This window comes from Sminthopsis crassicaudata, chromosome 3, assembly GCF_048593235.1.
Source record: "Sminthopsis crassicaudata isolate SCR6 chromosome 3, ASM4859323v1, whole genome shotgun sequence".
Taxonomy (NCBI): Eukaryota; Metazoa; Chordata; class Mammalia; order Dasyuromorphia; family Dasyuridae; genus Sminthopsis; species Sminthopsis crassicaudata.
Genome location: NC_133619.1, coordinates 239,146,030 through 239,172,737, shown reverse-complemented (window position 1 = coordinate 239,172,737; position 26,708 = coordinate 239,146,030). Strand labels below are relative to the sequence as shown.

General features: G+C 35.6%; 1 long non-coding RNA gene across 2 annotated transcripts; it reads right to left on the bottom strand.

The window, feature by feature from the left end:
• Window positions 1-4,585: 4,585 nt before the first annotated feature.
• On the bottom strand, window positions 4,586-23,331 carry LOC141561122 (uncharacterized). 2 transcript variants are annotated; one of them, XR_012487973.1, is made up of 6 exons: window positions 22,931-23,331; window positions 21,643-21,722; window positions 16,813-16,879; window positions 15,905-15,991; window positions 6,333-6,436; window positions 4,586-5,987 (listed from the first exon to the last, which is right to left on the bottom strand). It is a non-coding gene; the product is annotated as an uncharacterized LOC141561122 (long non-coding RNA). The 2 variants fall into 2 exon arrangements; XR_012487974.1 differs by lacking the exon at window positions 16,813-16,879 and adding an exon at window positions 13,319-13,367 and having other exon boundaries at window positions 22,835-23,193.
• Window positions 23,332-26,708: the final 3,377 nt, after the last annotated feature.

The window sequence follows — 26,708 nt, the reverse complement described above, 5'->3', positions numbered from 1 at the left end:
AGCACTGCATTCCTGGTATTATCCTGGGGATGATTTTCTGTAATCTTTTTGCTAATATTTTAAGATTTTAGCAATAATATTCATTAAGGAGATTGGTCTTTAATTTTCTTTCTCTGTTTTCAACCTACCTGGTTTAGATATCAGTACCATGTTTGTCATAAAAGGAATTTGGTAGGTCTCCTTCAATCCCTATTTTTTCAAATAGTTTATATAGCATGGGGGGTTAATTGTTCTTTAAATGTCTGATAGAATTCACTTGTAAATCCTTGCTAGTCCTGGGGATTTTTCTTAGGGAGTTGGTTAATAGCTTGTTTTCTTTTTCTAAAATGGGATTATTTACTTCTTCCTTCATTAATCTAGGCAAGCTATATTTTTGAAGGTGGTATTCCATTTCATTTAAGTTATCAAATTTATTGGCATAAAGTTGGGCAAAGTAACTCCTAATTATTGCTCTACTTTCCTCTTCATTAGTGGTGAGTTCTCCCTTTTCAATTTTAAGACTAACAATTTGTTTTTCCTCCTTTTTGAAATCAAATTTACTAAGGATTTGTTTATTTTGTTGGTTTTTTTTTCATAGAACCAGCTCTTAGTTTTATTAATTCAATAGTTTTCTTACTTTCAATTTTATTAATCTCTCCTTTTATTTTTAGAATGTCAAGTTTAGTGTTTTACTGGGGGTTTTTAATTTGTTCTTTTTCTAGCATTTTTAGTTGCAAGCCCAATTCATTAACCTTTTTCTCTATTTTATGCAAGTAGGCTTCTAGATATGTGAAAATTTCCCTTATTACCACTTTGGCTGCATCCCACACATTTTGCTATGATGTTTCATTGTCATTTTCTTGGGTGAAGTTATGTCTATGATTTGCTGTTTCATCCAATCATTCTTTAGGATGAGATTAGTTTCCAATTATTTTTTGGTCTTTTTTTCCCCTGGCTTTTTATTGAATGTATTTTTCATTGCTTTGTGGTATGAAAAGGATGCATTTACTATTTCTGCCATTCTGCATTTGAGTTTGAGGTTTTTATGCCCTAATATATGGTCAATTTTTGTACAGGTTCCATGAACTGCTGAGAAGAAAGTGTACTCCTTTCTGTCTCTAGTTTTCTCCAAAGATCTATCATATCTAACTTTTCTAGTATTCTATTTACCTCTTTTGACTTATTGATTTATCTAATTCTGAGAGTGCAAGGTTGAGATCTCCCACTATTATAGTTTTGCTATTCTTGCAGCTCTCTTAATTTCTCTTTTAAGAATTTAAATGCTCCACCACTGGGTGTATATATGTTCAATATTGATATTGCTTCATTATCTAAGCTACCCTTTAGCAAGATATAGTGCCCTTCCTTATCCCTTTTAATTAGATCAATTTTTGCTTTTGCTTGATTTGAGATCAGGATGGCTACCCCTGCTTTTTTTTTTTTTTTTTTTTTTTTGCTTCTCTTGAAGCATAGTAGATCCTGCTCCAACCTTTTTGCTTTACTCTGTAAGTATGTATCACCCTGCTTTAGGTGTGTTTCCTGCAAACAACATATTGTAGGATTCTGGCTTTTCTTTATGGGGGACTTTACCCCATTCACATTTTTGGTTAAAATTAACAATTCTGTATTACTTGCCATCTTGTTAACCACTGCTTATGCTTTTTTCCTTTCCTTCCCTCTTATCCCCCTCCTCAGTATTAAACTTATAAGCACCCACTTCTCACAGCCCTCCCTTTTTAGTATCCCTTCCCCACCTCAGAATTCTTCCCCCTATTTTATCCCTTTTCCTCACAATTTCTGTATTCCCTTCCTTTCCTTTTTACTTTTCCCCTCCTACTTTTCAATGAGGTGGGAGAAGTTTCACCATAAATCAAATATTTCCAATATTTTTCTCTTTAAGCCAAATCTGATAGTACTATACATACTATGTTCATCCCCCTCCATTCTTTCAGATATAATAGGTTTCCTTTGCCGAATAGATGCTATTTTAAAGAAAAGTTCATTTCTATACTTTTCTAATGTTGTACCTATTGAGATAATCATGTTTTTTGTTAATTTAGTTACTGATATAATCAATTATGCTAATAGTTTTCCTAATATTGAACCAGCATTGCATTCCTGGTATAAATCCTTAGTCATGGTGTATTTTCCTGGGTCTGATTTTCTGTAACCTCTTTGCTAATATTTTTTGCATCAATATTCATTAGGGAGATTGGTCTATAATTTTCTCTATTTTCATCCTACCTGGTTTAGGTATCAGTACCATGTTTGTATCATAAAAGGAATATGGTAGGAGTCCGTCAATCCCTACTTTTTCAAATACTTTATATAGCATTGGAGTGAATTGTTCTTTAAATATTTGGTAGAATTCACATGTAAACCCATTTGGTCTTGGGGATTTTTTCTTAGGTAGTTTAATAGCTTGTCCTATTTTTCTAAAATGGGACTATTTATTTCCTCTTCTGTTTATCTGGCCAATCTATATTTTAGTAGATATTCTTCCATTTCACATATATGTTTAGTATTGATATTGCTTCATTGATTATGGTATCCTTTAGCAAAAGAGTTTCCTTTATCTCTTTTAGATCAATTTTTGCTTTTGCTTGACAAGATTGGGATGGCTACCCCTGCTTTTTTCCCCTTCACTTGAAGCATAATCGATTCTGCTCCAGCCTTTCACCTTTACTCTGCATGTATTGCTCTTTATGTGTTTCTTCCAAACAACATATTGTACAATTCTGGCTTTTATTCCAGTCTGTTATCTACTTTCATGTTATGAGAGTTTTCACCCCATTCACATTTATTTACTACTAATTCTGTATTTCCTGACAACTTACAAATTATACTTCACTTTTCCACTTTCCTTCCTCCCCAGCATTTTACTTATAAGCACTATTTGCCTCAAGCAGTTTTAGAGTCTTTCCCCCTTTCTTATGCCTTTCTCCTATTTGTTAAATAGGCTAAAACCTAACTCTTCCCTTTTGCCCTTTCCCCCTTTTTATAAGGTGAGCCAAGTTTCTCTGTGAAACCAAATAGAGTAAGATTCATATGTCCATCCCACTCCTTTTCCCCTTAATTACAGGTTTCTTTGCCTCTTCCCGAGATGTAATTTCTCTTTTTTCCTCCACTTTCCACTTTTTCCCGTACACTCCTTTCCACCCCTAGTTTTTCATATAACAGTAAAATGAAATTATATATGCACTATGCATGTCCGCAAGAGATATAGTTCTCAAGAGTTTTTACCTTTTTAAGAACTTTTGAGTTCTATATTTGGAGATCAATTTTTATTTAGCTCAGGTTTTTTCATCAGAAATAAATCAAATTCACCTGTTTCAGTGAGTGTCATCTTCTTTCCTAAAAGAAAATGCTCAGTTTAGCTAGGTAATTTATTCTTTGCCTTTTTGCACATTAGATTCCAGGCCCTTCAATCCTTTTAAGATGGAAGTTGCTACATTCTGGCTAATCCTTATTGTGGCTCATTATTTGAATAGTTTTTTCAGGCTGTTTGCAATTATTTCCTTGGGCTGCTAATTCTGAAATTGCCACGATATTTGGCATTTTGATTTGGGGGGGTCTCTTTCAGGTGATGTTCAGTGAATTCTTTCAATGGCTATTTTACCTTCTAATTCTATATCTGTGCTGTTTTTTGATTTTCTGAAAAATGTCTAAGCTTTTTCATAATGGTTTTCAGGTAATCCAATAATCCTTAAATTCTCTTAGATCTATTTTCCAGCTCAGTTGTTTTCCCATTTTACATTTTCAATTTTTTTCATTTTTCTTCTCCCTCTTTTAAGATACTTTTTAATTTCTTTTTGGAGAGCCTTGCGTGATAGGGACCAATTTTTATCACCCTCTTGGATTTCATCTGGAGATGATCTTTTAGTCTCCCCAGGGTTTGAAATCTGTTCTCTTTCACCATAAAAATTATGATCAAGAGTTTTTGCTTTTTTACTCATTTTTAAAAAGTTGAGATCTGCTTTTAGAGCAAAGGAGGTTGGCAAAACTTCCTCTACAAACAGCAACAACTTCTACAAGCAGCAGCTGCAGTGCTGAGTTAGTGTTTATTGCCTTTTGGTGCTGGGAGTAGCCAGGTCCCTTCTGGCATTTGGAGTTCACTTTTTACCTTTTGGGTTTGTGTTTTATAACTTCTCTGATCTGTCTTGCAGCCAGGGCTGAGTAGAACACTGCTGTAGACTACTCCCCCTATATTCATCATGCAGAGCCCATACCACCCCTGATATGTGCTGCTTGCACTGGCATCTATACTCTGCCTGCTTGCACTTGGCCCACCTCCCTCCATACACAATTGAAACAGACCTTTTCTAGTGATCTTCAAAATTATCTTCTGGTTGTTAGTTGCACTCCCAATATTCATGGATTCTACCTGTCCAGAACTAATTCAGAGGCTGGATTTACTAATTTGTCTGAAGGTTGTGGGAGAAGATTAGAAAGAAGCATGTGTCCCCCTCTGCCATCTTGGCTCTGTCCTCTGCCCTCCCCCAGGCTTTTTTTTTTTATCATGTCTTTCAAGTAAACTAATATTTTTTAAAATCTCTCTCCTGTACCTATTTTTCCACATGTTATTTTTTTCAATGTGATGTTTCAATTTTTTTTTAGTTTTGCTTTATTGTATCTTTAATTCCTCATAAAGTCATCTTACATTTGCTCAATTTTTAACAAAATTATTTTCAATGAGCTTTTGAACCTCCTTTCCCAACTGGCCAGTTTTGCTATTTAAGGCTTTCTCCTTATTTTGCTTTTCCTATTTCCTTTTGCACCATTCTCTCGATTAGTCATTTTCCTATTATTTTTTCTATTTCCTTTTGAACCATTCTATTGTTTTCCTATTTTTCCTCTCTTGGTTTACAAAATCCCTTTTGAGTTCTTCTATGGCCTTATTATGGTCATTATTTTTCCTGAATTCTTTGGATATGGGCTACTTTTAACTTTCTTATCTTCTGAGTATGTATTTTGATCCCTTGTCATCCAATTCACTTTCAGTGGTCAGAAATTTATCTTCTGCTCATTTTCCAGATGGAGGGTACACTGTCCTGAGCTTCAGTCATTTTGTGCAGCTCTTTTCAAAGATCCTTCTAAGGACCTGACCACAAGTCCTCATGTCTCCTCTGTTAGAAACTGCTGTCCCTGACCCACTGTAGCAGCCAGCTCTAATGAGCTAAAACAAGTCCTGCTTTACTTTCAGCTTTTACAGCTGGGGCTGCACTGGGATTGCACACCAGATTCCTACCCCATTGCTCAGACTCTCTTCATTGACCTTTCACTCTCTTCATTGACCTTCAAGTCCTCCCTGGTGTTCTTGGGCCCAAAGGTCCAGAAGCCTTGAGCACTGTTGCTGCTTCTGAAGGCTTGTCTCACTCAAGTTGGGTCCTGGGCTGCAGCTGGGACCAAGGTTGTACGGGTGCTGCCTGCCCTAAAATTGCCTGCTGGGCTCCCAGCTTGATTTCTGCTAAGTTGCCTTCAACTAGACAATGTTCCACTTTGTCTTCTGGAGTGTTCTGATGGTCTAAAATGTGTTTGCAGTCTTTAAAGATATTGGGGATAGTTTTGGGTAGAGATTGGGAAATTTCTGTCTTTATTTTGACATCTTGACTCTGACCCCCTCCCCCAATATTAACATTGTAATACTGAAAAAGAAAATTCTTCTCTAATTCAGAATTCCAGGAACAGCTGAGAGGTATTGATTCTCTGCAAATATGAGAGTTTTAACTTTGGAGATATCCACAAAATCTCCATTTGGCATCCTCCAATTTGAGAATATTGCATTAAGTCTTTTCCTACATCTTCCTCACTACATTCTCCAATTTTCTGGAGTTTGCACACAAGTATGTGCTGAGTAAATCCTTGTGGAAAAAAATGGGCAAAGTACCCATGAATTGGATTCTCACCATGGCACTTGTCTCTCTGATTATCCTGAGAAGTTTCCCGTCTCAGCTTTATGTTCCCAAGCTGATTGTGTGGCCAGCTACTGTCTCAAGAATTCAATTTCTCTGGAAAAAAATGAAATCAAAAGTGTTTGTTTTAGTCGGTGACTATACTGGCTTGGATCCCAATTCTTCCACTATGAATTAGTTGTATGAATTAGGCATATTAGATCCCACTTTATCAGTTATTTTCTCATGTGACCCCTTTAATATTTTCTACATTCATCACTACCAACATAGCATTTATCTTTTTATTATGAGCATATGTCGTCTTGTGAGAAGCTATTTGATTAATTTCTCTAATTTTTCTTCTGTTTTTTTTTGAGTTGTATGGATATATGGGTTATTTGTATGGTCTTACACAAATTCACAGAGATATTCCAAAAATTGACATTTTCCTTTTTCACTTACTGTTAAATTTTAATTCTTAGTATTATTCTCTTATGAAGATAATCTAGAATTTCTTCAAATTCAATTATCCAAATATTCCAGGCTTCTCCAGGGTTTGGGGGTAACTAAAGATTAATAGAATACATATTACATGAATATAAACATCTTTTTAAAACTGTAAGCATAATGCACTCCATTTGGTATATTTGCCATAAAGGGAAAAACAGACATCCCTGGGAATCACACAGCTATTTTGTATCTTGACAAACATACTGGCACACTGTTTGCTAGAGATTCTGCCAATCTAAAACCCCATTAATAATACAAAGAATATCTTATTCACCACAGATTGCCAGAGTACAATCATCCTGTGTCATGTATGATCTTTCAAAGATGGTTTTCAGATAAGTGATCCTTTTTTCTGTAACGGCAGTGTTTTCTATCAGAAAATAAACCTTGTCAAAAAGAGAAAGTTAAAGTATAAAAATAAATTTTCTTTGGAAAATTAAATCCAAAAATGTTAAATAAAGAAAACAGGGGGCAGCTAGGTGGCGCAGTGGATAGAGTACCAGCCCTGAATTCAGGAGGATCCGAGTTCAAATTTGGTCTCAGACACTTAACACTTCCTAGCTGTGTGACCCTGGGCAAGTCACTTAACCCCAGCCTCAAAAATAAATAAAGAAAATAAAGAAAACATACTCTGAAGATGGGCTTTTATAAGGCAAATGCAATAGCTTTTTTTAGGGGCAGGTCTTGCTTAGCAACATTTTCATCACTAAGGATTACCATGATGCTAGATGAGGTTGGTAGCAGATCCCAAAGCAGCCAGCCAATTGCTCCTGGTGGTTTTGGGCTCTGGAGAACTAGGAGGGCAGTGGACAGGTGTACACACTTTGGCCACTGGGACTTTCACCTCCTTATGCTCTCTTGGGGGGGTGGAGTTCTGTCACACCCATAGGCCAGGCACCATTGAAAAGTGGATTCTTCCTGCAGCTAGGCTTGAAATGTGCATACCACTTTATCTGTTGTAGCTTGTGGATTCTGTACTTGTATAAGGATTCTCTCTGTACATTTTTGCTCCCCATCCTCAATCACCTCCCTGCTCCCAGGTCTCAATTTGTTCTGCTCTGACTTCATAGTTCCTGGAGAATAAATATAGGCCAATTTCATCATGTCACCAAGAAAGAAAATTTCCCAAGAACTCTTTGTCCTAGACTTTTTTCCTTCTACCTTGGAATATTGTTTCCTGTATCCTCTCTTTGAAATCACAGATCAGCCAGGTTTCATTTGGAGCACAAAGATTCCAAAGGCTCCTTTGAACCTTGATGAATTAGGAAATTTATCTTTCTGGAAGTCTCCTTTACCCTTGTTTGAAGAAATCCTATGTCTTCCAATGAACCTAACCTTGTGTGGCACTAATAATTCTTAATGTTCTCTGACAGCTTCCAATTCAAGAAAAAAATCTATGCTGTACTCCCTTAAATCTAAGTCATTTTGTTTCTATTGCGCTGATTCCCCCCCTCCTTTTTTTTAAAAGGTTGATATATTTGGTTGGTTTCTTGACTTGAATTTGATTGACATTTAAATAAGACCAGATAGAACAATTTCCTCAACTTCTCTTTTCCAGAATCTTAACATTCCGTTTTAAGATAGAAGCCTGGACTACTGTGTATACTGATCACATGAGATCAGATTGAAGTGGGTGATTTTGGAATCTTCTGTCATTCATCAGGATCTATGCAGTTCACCTACCTTTGTGGCTAGGGGAACAAGTTGTTTTCATCTGTCGATTCTGCCCTATGAGGTTTTCACAAGTTTGTGGTAGACACATTGAATTATATTGGTCAACCTCAAATTGTTGTAGTCTGTCTGCAGAGACAGTTTTACTGGATTGTGGTTACAGTATATGAAAACTTATTGGATTCACTGAATAACACTGAAAATATTTACACCAGAGATCCTAATCATCTTTGACTTAGGATTTGTTGAAAGAATTGGGGATGATTAGGCAAGGACAATATAGACCTAGCCAAAGAGAAGACATTTAACTGTGGTGTTCAAATTCTATCACATTGGAAAGGAATCATATTTTTTGTTTTTCAGAAATTCAGAAAATGGAGCAATGGATATATATTGCAAATTCATGCTTCTTTGTCAGGGTTGTCCTTGGTGGTAGAACGTAAGGTTCGGACTAGCTCCTTGAAGGGCTCAGAATCAGCCAGAGTCAGGATAAGCAAAAGTCCTTGCTGCTGGAACTCTGTCTTCCTAGAAATCAGCCGGAGTCAGGATAATCAAAAGTCTTTATTCTTGGTCTTTTGAGGTCGCTGTCAGGGGACTAGATCTAGCAATCTCCATACCTTCTTACTCTCTCTCCACCGCCAGGAGAATGCCTCAATTTTTTCCTCCTACTCTTCCCACACATGTCACTTGCCCTCCTTTGTCCACACCCCCAATCCAGCCAGCACCAAATAGTTGGGGAAGGTCATCCTTCAAACATGTTAATAGAGAATTGTTCAATTGGCAATTTTTCTCACGTGCTCCATTATCCAAGTGCATTTGCTCAGTTCTAGCCCTTGCCCCACGTTGGGTGCCAAAATGTAAAGTTCTGTTTCTCTAAGTCATGAATCATTCTCTTGGGGGCAGATCTCTTGGGGGGCTTCCTTAGCTTTAGTTCCAGTTCAATAATCCCAAAATGCAGCCAGGATTTAAAGTCCTTTATTGTCTCTTTCCAAATCTCCAGCCAGCTTCAGTTTCTACCTCCCTCTGAATCCAAAGCCTCCAACCAGCACAAAGGTAGACGTGGGAATGAAGTCTTGATTCTGCCTCTGAGAGTGGGATTGTGGACTTCTATGTGCTTGGCCCTGAGATTTCTTGCTTATATGGTGCACACTGAGTATACACCAATCATTTCATCACTATGAAGCCATTATTTGTTGTAGGATTAAATCAATGCTAAATTAGATTTAATCATTGTCTCCTCAATTCCACTCAGTACCTTGTTTCAAGTTCTGGCTCATAACATCTCCTTGTAGGATCAAATCAATTGTCTCTATTCATTCCGGTGACTTAGCACCTTGTAAAAATGCTAACAGTAGAAGGTTACCCTTTCTCTAGGACCTTCACACAGAATAAATCGCTCTTATCTATGCATATTATAAATATGGGTTATCTTTATGCAGGCTTTATTGTCAGGGTCTTCCTCAATGGTAGAAGATTGCACTTCCTCTATGACTTTTATGCAGAATAAATAGTCCCTTATCAATGGCATATTATGATTGCCTACCTTAATGAATTTCGAGGTTCTGAGTCAGGGCAAGATCAAGTTGAAAACAGAATTTGTAGTCACTTAGTTCCTACAATTGTATCCAATTTTCTATATACTCATTTACTCTTTTGCTGTAAAAAAATCATTTAATACTTTTCTTAAGTTTCCTTATTTGTTTAAGAGAGTTAATATTAGTGACCTTCTTTCTAGGTCCCTGGCTTGGGAAGATTAACCAAAGGAAAACCAAAGTGTAATTGGGGAAGACAGAACCAGACACCCTTACTGTCCACACAACAGCATACAATTAAGGTATCTTTTCTTACTCACCTATTGCTTTCTGAACATCTTTTAACTTTACCTGTAAAAGTTTCAGATTCTTTTAGAGCTTTTTTCTTTCTTATTTTACAAGAGAAACATGAACAGCATTTCAGTAAAGGTCAGGGACTGAGAAATTCTAGAGGCCTGAAGTGCTTTCACCACTATGTTAGTAGGAACTTCTAGGCCCCCTCTGTGATATATTGGGCCCTTAAACAGATGGCCCAGAGATACTGATTAATCTAAGAATTGGCAAAGTGGAAAGAAAGAGGGAGATGGAAAGAGGCTCTTTCAGGTTCAGTCATTATTCAGTAGCTACTTATGCTGTATTATTGCTCATGTCATTGCCCCCAGTGGCTCACCCTATAGACCTTGAGCATCGTCTTCCAATGATTACAGTATATGAGCCTTGTGTTCTTGGTACTATATCAGGACACATAGAATAGGGCTTATCATTTACAGAGCACACTTTCTGAGGCTCCTACTGCCTTTCATACTTTGAGTTCCTCAGGAATCTGCAGATATCTGATGCTGATAGCAATTTACTGAAATTGCTATCATATCAATTCTAAATAGGAATTTAGGAATAGGAATAGGTCCAAAATAGGAGACTTCCCTGTATTCAGCTTTGGAGAAAAGCATGGAAACTTCCATGAAGTTACTGAGACAAGATCAACAAACACTGTCCCAATAAGTGGCAACTAAAGATCATAAATCCTTCAGGGGAATATATCCTGAATCATTTCTCTCATAGCCATCAACCTGAATCAGAAAATGAAACAGTGTAAAGATATTGCAGAAGGGGCCTTTGAGGCTATTCCCTCATTTTTTTTTTTTTTTCTCCTGAAGCTGGAGTTAAGTGATTTGCCCAGGGTCACACAGCTAGGAAGTGTTAAGTGTCTGAGATCAAATTTGAACTCAGATCCTTCTGAATTCAGGGCTGGTGCTCTATCTACTGCGCCACCTAGCTGCCCCAAATTGTTTTTTTTTTTTTTTTTTTTTTTTTTTTTGTGAGGCTGGGGTTAAGTGACTTGCCCAGGGTCACACAGCTAGGAAGTGTTAAGTGTCTGAGACCAGATTTGAACTCGGGTCCTCCTGAATTCAGGGCTGGTGCTCTATCCACTGCGCCACCTAGCTGCCCCCCCAGTGCAAAGATATAAAATACAAGCAACCAGATGGTCAGTGGAGACAGCACTAGGAATGGACTTGAGTTTAAATACAGCAAGTTATTTAAGTAACTCCATTTCTACATGTCGAATAAGCTAGAGAAGAAAATGCGGAACCATTCCAATATCTTTACCAAGAAAATCCCCTAAAAGGTCACAAAGAATCAGACATAACTAAACATGATTAAACATAACTAAAAGTAACTACAAGGATAGGGAGACTTTAGCAGCTATCATTCCTCAAAAAGCTAAATTAGAACCAAAGCAATTATTCATCCTCCTTTCCCAGCTAAGAAAGATGCATATCAGGGGAAACCAGAACAGTAATATCTGAGGAGTAACCAAAGCAAGAAGACTACTGTAGGAGTATTTAGTCTTTAAAAAAATGGGTGGGGAAGCCTGTCAGAACCCAAAGAAGGGGGAGGCATAGAGTTTGGCAGGACTGAACTAAACATTGCATAGGAAGACCTAAAATCTGATCTCTCATTTTATCATAACTACCTTCAACAATCTATGCTTTTCTAATTGGAAGAATGAAAACAACTGTCTTAATCACCATTCAAGTTCCTGTCAGACACCAACGTCAGGAACTCCCATAGTTAGATCAAACTTGATAGGTCTGAAATGAATCTCGTTCCTTTCAGTCGGAAAACCACTTTCATCCTGACTTCTTTTTCAGTGGAGACCAATGGCATGTTTCCCATCACCTAACCATCCAGTGAGCAGTCATTTAGTAATCAGCCCCTCTGCTAGGATCTGGACAGCTCTCTCCAAGAGTCTACAATCCACAGGGGGAACCATGTGTAAATCATATAAAGAAATTATAAAAGGATTGGACGTAAGGTTTCCAAGGAGCTGGGAGGAATCTGCCGAGGATCCACGTAGGAAGTGTCTCTTAAGGGAGGGTAAGTATTCTATGTAAGAGGGCAAGCTAGTGAGTAAGTATAGTACAGTCAGTCAAGGGGAGAAGCATAGTAAAAGGAAGGGGACCTTAGTAAAGATGGATTTTGGCATGTGAACTATAACCATGTGGTAAAAATTTTCATAGTGCTAAAAGGATTCACATTGAAGGATCTCCTTATCCTTCAAAAACCCAATCAAAGGCCTGATTTCCCTGAATCTATCTCTAAATTTCTTCAGTCTACATGGTGTATTGTAGTCACATTTCCCTTGATCTATTTGATTCTATTCTCTCTCATTTTCTTTACTCAGAAACACCATTAAACCATTTGGTCCAGGAAAGTCTCTCAAGAATATTTGTTGTCATTCATGTTTCATCAGTTCTTTGATAAATGTTAAATAAAAGGAAAAAGAAAGAAGAATAAAAGGAAAAATAATATATTTAATATTTGGTTTTATTTGTCACATTGATCTTATCTATAACATTCTTCTATGAGGTTTCCTCTCCTATCTCCTGACACTTATGGGTTAAATTTTAGATGGCTTTCTGGTATTCTCTGACAATCTTGACAGGGATTCCAGGTCACCTAAGGCTGCCCCACTTGAAGTTTGAGCCTTCAGATTTTGTGGACATTTCAAGACTACCCAAATCACTACACCTTGATGACCAGACATGCTTATGCTTATGGAGCCCCCCGGGGGTACAGTGCATGAAGAAAAATTGCTACTGATTGAATAACCATTTGGAAATGACAGAACAACCTACACATAACACATTTTATTCCAACACTGAGTATGAATTGGGAAAGTTCTAACCATTACACTTAACTCGTCCAGAAATAGTCTCCACTGAAAAAAATTAAATTATAAACAAACATGCACACATACATATGCACATATGCATCCCAGACAGACACAATGAATTCACAGGGAAAGAGACTTCAAGAACTGCAGTCACTAATATTGCTTTAAAAATATTTCTACAATATCCTTTTAATACTTCAATAGGTAGCAAATCTAACTGGAACCTCCCTTGGAGGTTCTAGTGAAACAGGTGTTAAATAGAAACACAAAGAGACTGATACAAAAATCAAAAGCAGCCAATATTTAGAAAAACTCAGACAGTTCCAGGAGGAATGAGTGGCCAGCATTAAATTCTCCAAAAAGGCCAGGAACATACTGAGTGCTTTAGAAAAGTTCATTGAATTTTACTATTAAGACAGAAAATGTAGCCAGAGTAGAAGCAGTTTCAGATGAGTAGTGGGTCAGAACAAAGGGGAAGAGGAGGAGGTGTGGTTATGAGAGAGTAGAGTCTCTACTTGCAAAGACCAGACCTCACACCAGGGGAACAGTGACCATACCTCTCCACAGATGTGATCACCTTGGAAACAACAAGAATCCTTAAGGCCCCTAAAAATAGTTGTAAGAAAGAGAAAATTACAAATCCTCAAGTTTGGGGCAGTAACACTCCTAACCCTCCAACAGGCAAATTGAACTCTAATCCAATATGAAGTTCACAATCAAATAGGCTTGGAAAATGAGCAAATTACAAACAAAGGAATCTAACCATAATATGATAACATTACAATTTAGTTTTCAACAAAGAATATGAGGATATAAAAACATTTATAAGCAAAGTCTCAAAGAAAAAGATTATACACAAAAGAACAAAAATGCCTAGACATGCATTTTAGAACAGACATCAAGAAAAATAAAACCAGACTTAAAATAGAAGGAAATGTGAACTACGTCAATGGAAAAAAAAAAAAAAAAAAAAACAAACAAACCTGGAAACAGACATAACTTTTAATTAGCCTCCATAAAAAATAACAAGTAGCCTAGAAATTAAAAAAGAAAACTCCAGATATTTGAGAACTCCATCTGTTTTGAGAGGGAACTTCTGTTTGTTCTGTGTGTATTGGCATAAGCATGTTTTCTTATAAATAAGTGATTTAATAGACACAGACCAAGCCAGAGGAAACTGGTTTACTGATGGAGGCACAAAAGTGATCCTTGTTACATGGGCCTTCTTACTCCCCCCATCCTTCAGGAAATGGACTTTTACTCAAAGTCCCATTGGAAACCCTCACTTTAGTATAACCAAACAGAAAACAAACTTTTGATGTCAAATCTCCAAGCTTATATTTCTCTGTTTGTTATCATATCTCCCCAATGAAGACTGTTTTACTCCTAATGCAGAGAAAATTCCTCAGGAAGAAGATCCAGACTTGCAAAAGAACATTAAAATCTCTGTTAAAAGAAATCATACTTTGCTTTGGCCTGCTGGCTCTGAACAGAGTGACTAGCCTCCATGTCACAAATAAACCACATTGCAGCTAAAGCGTTCAATATTGATTATTATCTCCACTCTGTCTGGCAAGCTCTATCTTCAGGGGATATAGATAAAAGTGTCATGCTTTCTGAAAGCAAATTATTTTTTCACCACACTTTTACAGCCATTTTATTTCTGCTGTTAGTAACTGTATATCCCCAAAATGAGATCTGTCCTCTCGGTCCTCTCTCTCAAGCTATCCCTTTCCCCTGGTGGAACAGGATAACTTTTGGTCAGACTTGGACAAAGCCAGATTTCAATCTGCTCTCTCTACCCAAAGCCTAAGACTTTTTGAAAATGTTTGCCACATGTTTCTTTGACTATGCAATGGAACCTTTTGCTGTTTACAATGCTACTGTCCCTTACCTCTGCTTTTTAGATTTGTTTTCCTCTAGTTTTTGGTCAATGACTAGCACTAGACAGCTATATTGTCCAGCTTCAGATGTGATATTATAAACCAAGCAGGAGAGCAAAAAACAGTTAATTCATTAAGTCTATGGATAAAGGAAGAGTTTATGACCAAATAACAAAAGGAAATAATAAAAGATTTAAATATACAATTTGATTATATCAAATTTCAAAAGTTTTACATAAACAAATCCAATACAAACTAGATTAGAAGAAAAGTAGAAAGCTGAGATTTTTGTTTACATCAAGTTTCTATAAAAAAGCCTTCATTTCTCAAATATAGAGAAAATTAGATCAGATTGATAATAGGAATCATTTTCCAGTTGATAAATACTCAAAAAATATGAACAATTTTCAGAGAAAAAATCCAAAGTTATGCATAGTCATGTGAAAACATGCTTTTAAACTCAAAGATTACAAAAGATCACAGTAAAACAAGCCTGATAAATGTTAGCGGGACATGTGGAAATTATGACATATACATGTAGTTGGTGGAGATAGGACTTCATTAGTAATGTCTAAAGCAATATAAAACTGTGCATCCCCTTTAATCCAGCAATATCACTAATACATCTATCTCTTAAAGAGATTTTTTAAAAAGGAAAAGTACTTATTTCTACAGTTCTTTTTGTGAAAATGCAAACTTTGAAATTAAGGTTATGTCATTCATCTGGGAAATGGTGTGCAATGTTGTAATATATAATTTTAATGGATTGCTATTGTGTTATAAAAATGAGTATGCTTTCAGAAAAAAAAAAAAACTTGGAAAGAATTATGTGAACTAATGACCAGAACCAAACATATATACAGAAACAGCAACATTGCAAAGTATTCAACTATGAATATCTTAGTAATTCTTGATAATACAGTAACTCAAGACAATTCCAAAGAACTCAAGATGAAAAATTCTATGCATATAGAGAGACAGAACGGGTTGACTTTAAATGCAGATCAAAGCATTTCACTTCTTATTTTTCCTTTCTCTTTTTTTTTTTTTTGCAACATAAAAACTATATGGAAAAATGTTTTGCATGACCACACATGTATGACTAATACCTTTGTTTAATATCTTAGGGAGAGGAATCCAGAGAGGGGAAGAATAATTGCAACTTAAAATAATAAAAACACATTTTAAAATAGTTTTTTTTTCAGGAAATTGGGAAAAATTAACATCATTCACAAAAGGAAGGAAATTGAATCCACTCACCATTGCATGTATTTCTATCTGTATTCCTCAGCTCTCTTTTCCAAAGGTCTTTTTTCTTAGCATTTTCCCCCATTGATATGATTTTCTCTGGATAACAAAAACAACAGTGTTTTGTTTTGTTTTGTTTTGTTTTAAATTGGGACTTGTTCTTACTTGATTACCAAGAAGTTTGGCTTCTATCTCAGTTATCTTCCTGATAATAGTTGCATGAATAATGAATATTGCATTATATTCATTGACAGCTATATGATATAAATAACTGCTTATCAGTCCTTTTTGATATTTTGCCTATTAATCACTATCTGTTTTTTAAATTTTTAAAAAACTGATATATCTATGTTCATTATGAATAGTTTCTGAACTAGTATATTTTATTCTGGTTTCATATTTTTGTGATCAAAACATTGCAGATATATTTCTTTATTTTCTTCCTATTAATAAATTATAATTCTTTGAATGTAATCTAAAAAGAAGCCCTCAACTTGTCAGGCATTATAAGTATCTCCTGATTTTGAACTGAGAAAAGAATACTAGTAGAAACTTTATTTGAACATAATTTTTCTTTATACTCGTTTGCATATTATATTCCAGCTGTCTTATTTCCAAGAAAGGAATTACAGAGACAAAACTGGTACCCACTGTTATTTGTAGAACTTCACCAAAAAATTGCCACATTGTTTATTTTAAAAAATTCTGCAGCTCAGAAATTGCATTATTGGATATTAATGTACTTGTAGGTAAACAGTTTTGTGAAATTCCTTGTAGTAAAATGATCAAATTTATAAACAGTGGTTATTTTTGATTTGGTGGTGTTCTCCATATAATTTTCTTCATTGTTGATGTTTTCCTCACTAATCATATTTTCATTTTCAATGATACTTTCTATTATTGTGATGACTTATTATGACCTTTTGCTTGTGGACTGGTATTTTTCATTTCAACACTGTTTTTCACTTCTGATTCTTCTTTGCTTTTCTGAAACAAAATAAGATTTTGAGACAATGGAGAGGGGGAGAGATGGACAGATAAATAAAAATAGGCAGAAAGATAAAGAGACAGAAAGAAGAAATGTGAGGACAGATTCCTTCCATTCACTCTTTTGTACAGGTACAATTTTATCTATGTTTTAAAATTATCTATTTAACATTTTATCTATATCTTAAATTACTCCAATGAATTGACTAGCTATACAAATTGTATTCAATTTCTGCCTTTTCTCTTTTATACTTTTCAAGTATTATCATTTAGATTGCATATGAAGACCTTTTAGTGGAAGGTGGAACACTTAAGTGATGTGGTGAATTCAAGAAACAAAAGTTATGAAAAGCCAATTATTTCCATAATCAGTATTACTGAGAATAGGGGGGGGAAGGGGCATAAATGCCAGATTTGTTACAAAGCAAAATGTAACATGGTATATACATATATTGAGGGAGAGTTAAGAGGCAAAAAAGATTTTAGGTACAGAGATCTAGATGACTGAGCAGTAGGAAGTGTCCTCAATAAAAGGAAGAGAGTATAGTGGAAAGGGAGGTTTTGGAGAAAGATCTTTGGAATCCGTGGAGGATCAGAATGCATGTTGATTGAATGATTGATTGAATGTGAAACTCAAGAAACTGACAGTGCTCAATTTCTGTAGATCTGGGAATTTTCTATGGAGACATAAGTGTTTACTCCCAAAGAAGTCGTGAGATCAGAAAGAGACATGATACAGAATGTTAGAAGACACTCGATCTCCTGGAGAGGAAGATGAATCATGATCCAATGTAGAGAAATCAAAGGTCCACAGCTAGATAGAAATGGCACCAGGAAAGAGAAATATTAAGGTAGGAAGGGGTAGAATCTGTATATGGGATTGCTCTTCAAAAATGGAAGAGAAGCAAAGCACTACAAAATTGAGAAAAAGCCGATTTGTCAATTAAATGGTTGTTGAGGTTTTCCACTCAAAAAGAGCTCATTATATTCACATGGCAAACTATATTCAAAAACAGTTTTCATTAATACTCTTGGGTCATAGAGAAAAAAAGTAAAAGAAAAAAGACAGATAAAGGAAACAGGCTGGAGAACCAAGGTCTGAGAAACGAGTCAATTGTTTCTCTATTGTCTCTCTATTATTCAAGGAATCCAGAATACAAGTCAGTAGGAGAAGGGCTCCTTGTCTTACACAAACTACAAGAAAATGGAAAAACCTTTAGACACTAAGTAGGTTTAAAACAGCATCATGAACAGTTTAATTAGATGGGCCCTGGAGGCATGGCTAAGAAAGGAAGATTAATTCTTCATGTAAAATATAAATTATTTCCTTTCTATCATAGAGTGATAAGGGACATTCACAGCCAAACAAAGGGAAGAGAACATAAGTTCTCAAATATATTGAGAAGTGGATCAGTTTTATGGGAATATGAGTCATTCCCCAATTGATAAAATAAGTCTGATAAATATTGAAGGAATGTGGGGAAATTGTGACATGAACACAGTCGATGGAGGTATAAGCTGATTCAAATATGCTGGAAATTAATTCACACTTATAAAAAAATAAAATTCTGCATCCCCTTTAATTCAGCAATATCACGACTATGTGATATTCCTTTTATAAAAAATGTATTTCCAAATATATCTTTACCTATTCTGTTTGTGGAAGTGCAGTAGTGGAAACTGAGGTTATGCCAATCAGATGGGAAATTGCAGAACATGTTGTAGTATGTAATTTTTATGGATTGCTAATGTGGTATAAGAAATGAGCATGCTGATTTCAGGAAAAACCTTGGAAAGAATTATTTGAACCAATTTAAAATGAACTGAGCAGAAACAAACATTGTACACAGAAATAGCAACATTGCAAAGTTTTCAACTATGAATGACTTAGCAATTCTCGATAATACAATAAACCAAGACAATTCCAGAGAACCCATGATAAAAAATGCTATGCACATATGGAGAACTGATGGACTTTAAATGCAGGTCAAAGCATGCTATTTTTCATTTTATTTTTTTCCTTTCTCTTTTTTTTTTGGGGGGGTCAATATTTTCTTTCACAACATAAAAACAATATGGAAAAAAATTTTGCATGACTACACATCCATGATTAATACTCATTTATTTAATATCCTAGGGAGAGGAACCCAAAGAAAGGGATAAAAATTACCACTTATATTATAAAAAATACTGATCTTAAAACAGGTTTTATATGAAATGGGGGAAAAGAGACATCATTCACAAAACAGGAAGGAAACCATGAATCAAACCTATTCACCATTGCATATATTTCTGTGATTATTCTGTATTCTTCAGTTTTCTTTTCCAAATGTATTTTTATTATCATTTTCCCCTTTGATTTGATTTTCTCTGGATAACAAAAGCAGCAATGTTTTTTGGGGTCTTTTTTGAAATGGGGATTGTTCTTCCTTGATTATTAAGAGCTTTGGTGTCTATCTCAATTATCTTCCTGATAACAGTTGCAGGAATACTGAATACCACATTACATTCATTGACATTTATATATAAAATAAATAAGTGTTTATCAGTCATTCTCTTGTGTTTCCTTCTGATATTTTGTCAGTTTCTGGACTAACAAATATTTTATGCTGGTTTTATGTTTAAGATCATAACAAGGCAGATATATTTCTAGATTTTCTTCATAATGATCAATTTTAATTCCTAGTATATGATCTAAATTTTTTTCAGATGCTTTCAACTTGTCAGGCATTATAAGTGTCTCCTGATTTTGAATTGAGAAAGGAATACTAGTAGAAACTTTATTGGAACATAATTTCTCTCTTTAGTTGTTTGCATATTATACTTCAGCTGGTATATTCCAAGAAAGGGACGATAGAGGTAAAATCAGTGCCCATTGCTATTTATTCTGCCACATTATTCATTTTAAAAATTCCACAGATCAGAAATCCCACTCATTGCATATGTCTGTGCCTGTAAGTCAAGAGTTGTGCCAAATTCCTACCAATGAAATGATGGAATAACCAGTGGGTATTATTTTTTTTTGTTGTTGTTCATTTGCTTTTGGTGATATTCTCCATATTATTAATTTCTTTATTATTGAAAATTTTCTCACTAATTATATTTTATCTTCAATGATAAATTCTATTATTGTGATGGTTCTTTTTGACCATTTTCTTATAGACTGATATTTTCCATTTCAACGCTGTTTTCTACTTTTGATTCTTCTTTGCTTTTCTGAAACAAAAGATTTTGAGAGAAGAGAGGTATATGTATATAAAGAGAGATAGAGACAGAAGAGGTGTAAGGACATATTCCTTCCCTTCATTCTTTTGTATAGATACAAGCTTCAAGGTCGTATAATTTTATCTGTATTTTACAATTATCTTTATTTAATATTTTATCTATATCTTTTTTTCCCAAGGCATTGACTCATTGTCCTAACTGTAGTAGTACATTACTAATTCTTCTCTTTTATACAATTCAAGTATTATCACTTAGGTTGTTTTTAAAGACCTTTTAGTGGAAGGATGTGGAACAGTTAAATGATGATGTAGTGAATTCAAAAAACAAAAGCTATGCATCAATTTTTGAATTTCTTGAAAAGCCATTTATTTCCATAGTCCATGAAAAAATTGATAAAATCTTGAAAGAAATTAGTGAGATTTTTTGAGAGTAGTGGGAAAGTCATAAATGTCAAATATGTTACAAAGTAAAAAGTGACATGATTTCAAAACGGATATGATGATATATAGGTATGGTGAGGGAGAGTGAGTACAGAGATCTGGATGACTGAGCAGCAAATCATGTCCACAATTGAAGGAACAAAGTGTAGCGGAATGAGAAATTTTGGAGAAAGAACATTGGAATGTATGGAGGACCAGATCTGATTAACAAATCAATATAGTCCTCTATTATCAAAGAACACAAGTCAATAGGAGAAGGGTTCTTTGTCATAGACAAACTAAAAGAAAAATGGAAAAAACAGGCACTAAATAGGTTTAGAATAGCATCATAAACAATTTAATTAGATGAGCCCTGGAGGCATGGCTAAGTAAGAAAGATTAAATCTTCATTTAAAATAGAAGGAAGTTTCTTTCTGTCATAGATTGGTAAGAGACATCCACAATCAAACAAAGACATCATAAAGAAAGTGATATCTCAATAATGAAAGACATCAAATCTTAAATATATAGAGAAATGCATCAGATATATATGAATAGGAGCCATTTCCAAAATTATAAATATTCAGTGGTTATCAACAGACAGTTTCCAGCTGAAGAATCAAGTCATGTGAAAACATGCCATAAAATGACAAAAATTAGGAAAAAAGTTAAATAATTCTGATAAATTTTGGAGGAATTTGGGGAAATTGTGACAAGAATACATAATTGGTAGAGATATAACTTGATTCAAATATGCTGGAAATTAATTTGAAGCAAAGTGTAAAAAGAGGTAAAACTCTGCATTCCTTTTAATCCAACAATATCTCTATGTTTATCCACTAAATAAATTTTTATAAAAGGAAAAAAAAAACATATTTTACAAAAATATCTATACCCATTTTGTTTGTGGAAGTGCAATAGTGGAAAGTGAGATTCTGTCAATCAGTTGGGGAATTGCAGAACATGTTGTTTAATGGATTATGCTAGTGTGCTGTAAGAAATGATGAGCATGCTAACTACAGAAAACCATGGAAGGAATTATTACATGAACTAGGTAACAGTGCAGTGAGTAAAACCAGAACAATGGAAACAGTAATTACAACACTGTACAATGTTCACCTGTGAATGACTTAGTAATTCTCAGCAATAATGTTACCCAAGACAATTCCAAAGGATCCATGATGAAAACTGCTATGCACCTACAGATAAAGAAGACTTTAAATGCACATAAAAGTATATTATTTACACTTTCCTTTTTTGTCCATAACTTCTTTCACAAGATGCACTGTATGGGATTAAGTTATATATGGCTGCGCATATATTACAAATCACACTTCCTCTCTCCTGTCTCTCCTCCCTGGTATAGTGAGAAAATTTGTAATTTGAAATAAAAAATTCTTAATGTAAAAAACGTTTTAATATATAATTTGGAAAAAAATAACCTTATTCACAAAATGGAATATTATAATCATAACAATTATATTTATAATTATAAAATACTGACAATTCTGATACAAAAGAACTTTCTTTTTCTCCAGTGAATTAATGTATTGGAATACTGTTGTGGAGATTAAAATTATCCTATTTACACTAAGAGAAACTGAGTTAGAAATCTGAGCCAATTGCATTTCATTAAGAGTTCATGGTCCCCTCTAATGAAGTAGACTTCAGATCTTTCTCACAATCTGAAATGCCTACTCCTTTCAGGAATTTATTTTTATAGGCTACATGCCCAGTCACTTCTATTTGGCCATAACAAATAGAAAACAATTACCATGAATAAATATGTCATCAGTCACAAATTGGATGAAGGAGTACCTCCACACAAGAACAACAGGCTTCTACTTAATAAAAAAGTGATACAAAGCCATCACAGTTAGTGACCTAAGATGACCATCTGCTCCTTATGAACAAGTGACTGGCCCAGAGGTACCCAAATATACTGGGGACTTTCCACATATTTGTGATTTCTGCCACACTGGGCTTAGTCACGTGAAAAAGCAAAATTAGACTGGAGGGCTTTAGTTAACTTGATATAGTTAAGCAAATAACAGATTCTGCAGCTCCTAGTTCTGGGGCCTCATTTACAAAATTTAGGTTTTATTTTATCAAATTGATTGGCATTGGTTACAAAAAGGTCGGGGTCCGAAATGAATAATTTCTCTCACTCTGAAGTTTTCCTTAACTAGTTTCCAGGACTCTTTCCAGGAAGTTTATCTTCTTATTTGATTTTTTTTCTGGATAAAAAAGTAACAGTGTGTGTTTTAATTGAGGATTTTTCTGACTTGGGTAACCAAGAGTTTTAACTCACCTGCGTGATATTTGCTTTCTTTCTATCCTTGGATAATTGGGCTTTTCAGGGTATCAAAGAAACAGCTCCTCTAAACCATGTTTCCAACTGACTCACCTGCAAGGTGTTATTTCTCCATCAACTTATATGAGCAATCCTGGAGACTATCATGAGGACACTGATTTCAGCTGGTAGGGAGGGACAGAGTGTCTTCTTCCTAACGGAAATCTTTCTGGAACTTTGAAAAATTCAAATTGATTCTAGACTGATTCTTGGTGAAAATTCAAAAAAATCTCAGAAGACTATGGTCAATCGACTTTTCAACATACCCAGCTGTGCTCCAGATCAAAGGAAAGAGGGCCTTAAGTTGAGCAAGAGGGACAAATGATGGTACAAAATATCTAGCAGCCTGGGTGGATCATTTATCATGATTGCTCTTAAATAGGACAGCACCTCCTTGTACCAATCTTCTACCTGTTCCTTCTTCCCCAACTGCAGCTTGTCATCTCACCCAACATTCTACCATCCAACTGTGCCCTGAACAACACTCTTCTGGCCTCTTGTCAATTCTCAATCAGTCCTGTTCAGTTTCCCTTTCAATGTACTGATCCAAAAAGAAAAAGAAGGTAGAAAGGTACAAGAGTCGTGCTGTTTGCCATCCTATGTGAGTCTTCTCAGTGATTTATTCTATAGAGATGTATTTCTACATATACTCATACATTTGGGCAAATACATACGCAAGAAGGTATGTTTGTATTTGTTTCTTTCCATGAGTATGGTGGGCCACATTCAGTGAAAGACTTCCAAAGAAATGTGAAATTATCAAGTTGCTTTGTTGTCTTCAATTTTCATTTCAAATAAATAGACCCTTTGGCACTGAATGTCTGTAATCCCTATGGGATTTGTTGTTCTCTTCAGTAGGAGGTTCAAGTGAATGAGAGGATGGGTCATTTTCAGCCATGCTAATTCTGCTCAAGTGCCTGCATTTACATGAAAGAGAATGAGCCAGAGAAAGGGCTTTTTTCATTCTTTTTATCATTTGTGTGCAAGAGATTACTGACTCCTACTAGAGGTTACTGAAACCCTTGGTCTTCTCCAGTGGAATTAGGTCTTGTGGGGACCATTGCATTATATTTTTCCTCTCCTACAGCTGTCTCCTCTCCGTTGGATTCTCAGGACTTCCACTTCTGAGAAAGACCAGTTTCAGACCTGTGCATAAGTGTTCTGGAGATTGGGTCAATTCTCAGGAAGTCCCACTTTTCTGCTTGTCCCCCACATCCTGCAAGCCCTAAACACTTGGTGTGGGCGGGGTCCTTGCAGCTTGCAGGAGAGGAATAATAAATGGCTCAACAGAGTTGATGAACAATATAAAAAGAAATGGCCAGGAAAGAGAGCAGCAGATATGTGCCTCAATGCAAATGGCTCCTAAGAGTACAGCACATCAAAACTCTCTTTCCAAAAACAATTTTTCTGCTATCTCCAATCCACTCCAAGCCTCTACACTCCACTGGCAGTTCATGAAATAAAGCAAATGCCACAGGTTTCCTCAGGGACAGGCCTTTTAGCAATCTCTTCATTCTGTTCCCAAGCATTCACGAACCACCACCATGATACTCCATGAGGTGAGCAGGAAGCCCTAGAGCAGCTAGACTATGGCTCCTGATGGCTTTAGTCTATGGAGAGCTAGGGCACAGTAGACAGTTCTACACACTTTGGGCCACTGGACTTTTACCTTCTCAAATTATTTATATTTTCCTTTTTTTGTCCATAATTTCATCAGTCACACCCAAGAGCAACGAACAATAGAAAAAGGAGCTTTTCCTCTAGCCAGGCTTGAAATCACCATTTCTCTATTTTGGCTTGTGGATTCTACACTTAGTGATCAGGTTACCTTCTGTAGGTCTAAGCTCTAATGTGCTAAATCACCAGAGTCCTGCTTTGCTGATACCAGGGCTTGACTGGGGCCTGAGAAGGGCTGCCATGGCCTTCCCTGGGACTGCATGCAGGACTCCTACCCTAATGTCATAGACCCTTTCTACAGAGCTTCTAAGTTGCTTTCAGCTGAAAAATGCTTTCTTTACTCACTGTTTTGGGGCTCTATCATCTAATCTATCTACCTAATGTTCTATCAAACTTCATTAAAGACATTATATAAAGGATTCTGGAACAATTTGGGAGACAGGTTGAGTGAATTCTTACCTTTACTCTGCCATGTAGGCTGTATCCACCAAAAGATGAACATTGTAATACTGTGAAAGAAAACTCTTCTCTAATTCAGAATTCCTAGGAACAGTTGAAAGGCACTGATTCTTTGGGAATGCCCACAAAAACTCCATTTGTCATCCCCCAAGTTAGGAATACCACCCTGATGTCTTCCTACCCATTAATCATAATATTCTCCAATATCCTGGTGTTTTGATGCAAGTATGTGTTGAGTAAATTCTTGTGAAAAATGGGGAAAGGATCCATGAATGGGACTTTCACCACAGTGCTCTCTAAGCTTTTTTTTTTTTTTTTAAATTCATTTTTCCAAATTATCCCCTCCCTCCCTCCACTCCCTCCCCCCGATGGCAGGCAATCCCATATAGTTTACATGTGTTACAATATAACCTAGATACAATATATGTGTGTAAATACCATTTTCTTGTTGCACATTAATTATTAGCTTCCGAAGGTATAAGTAACCTGGGTAGATAGACAGTAGTGCTAACAATTTACATTCACTTCCCAGTGTTCCTTCTCTGGGTGTAGCTGTTTCTGACCATCATTGATCAACTGGAAGTGAGTTGGATCTTCTTTATGTTGAAGATTTCCACTTCCATCAGAATACATCCTCATACAGTATTGTTGTTGAAGTGTATAGCGATGATCTGGTTCTGCTCATTTCACTCAGCAACAGTTAATTTAAGTCTCTCCAAGCCTCTCTGCATTCCTCCTGCTGGTCATTTCTTACAGAGCAATAATATTCCATAACCTTCATATACCACAATTTACCCAACCATTCTCCAATTGATGGACATCCATTCAACTTCCATTTTCTAGCTACAACAAAAAGAGCTGCCACAAACATTTTGGCACATACAGGTCCCTTTCCGCTCTTTAGTATTTCTTTGGGATATAATCCCAATAACAGCAATGCTGGGTCAAAGAGTATGCACAGTTTGACAACTTTTTGGGCATAGTTCCAAATTGCTCTCCAGAATGGCTGGATTCTTTCACAACTCCACCAGCAATGTATCAGTGTCCCAGTTTTCCCACATCCCCTCCAACATTCATCATTATTTGTTCCTGTCATCTTAGCCAATCTGACAGGTGTGTAGTGGTATCTCAGAGTTGTCTTAATTTGCATTTCTCTGATCAGTAGTAATTTGGAACACTCTTTTATATGAGTGGAAATAGTTTCAATTTCATCATCTGAGAATTGTCTGTTCATATCCCTTGACCATTTATCAATTGGAGAATGATTTGGTTTCCTATAAATCAGGGTCAGTTCTCTATATATTTTGGAAATGAGACCTTTGTCAGAACCTTTCCTTTTAAAAATATTTTTCCAATTTGTTACTTCCCTTCTAATCTTGTTTGCATTAGTATTGTTTGTACAGAAACTTTTTAGTTTGATGTAATCAAAATCTTCTATTTTGTGATCAATAATGATCTCTAGTTCTCCTCTGGTCATAAATTCCTTCCTCCTCCACAGGTCTGAGAGGTAGACTATTCTCTGTTCCTCTAATCTATTTATGATCTCATTCTTTATGCCTAAATCATGGACCCATTTTGATCTTATCTTGGTATATGGTGTTAAGTGTGGATCCATATCTAATTTCTGCCATACTAATTTCCAGTTTTCCCAACAGTTTTTTCCGAATAATGAATTTTTGTCCCTAATGTTAGTATC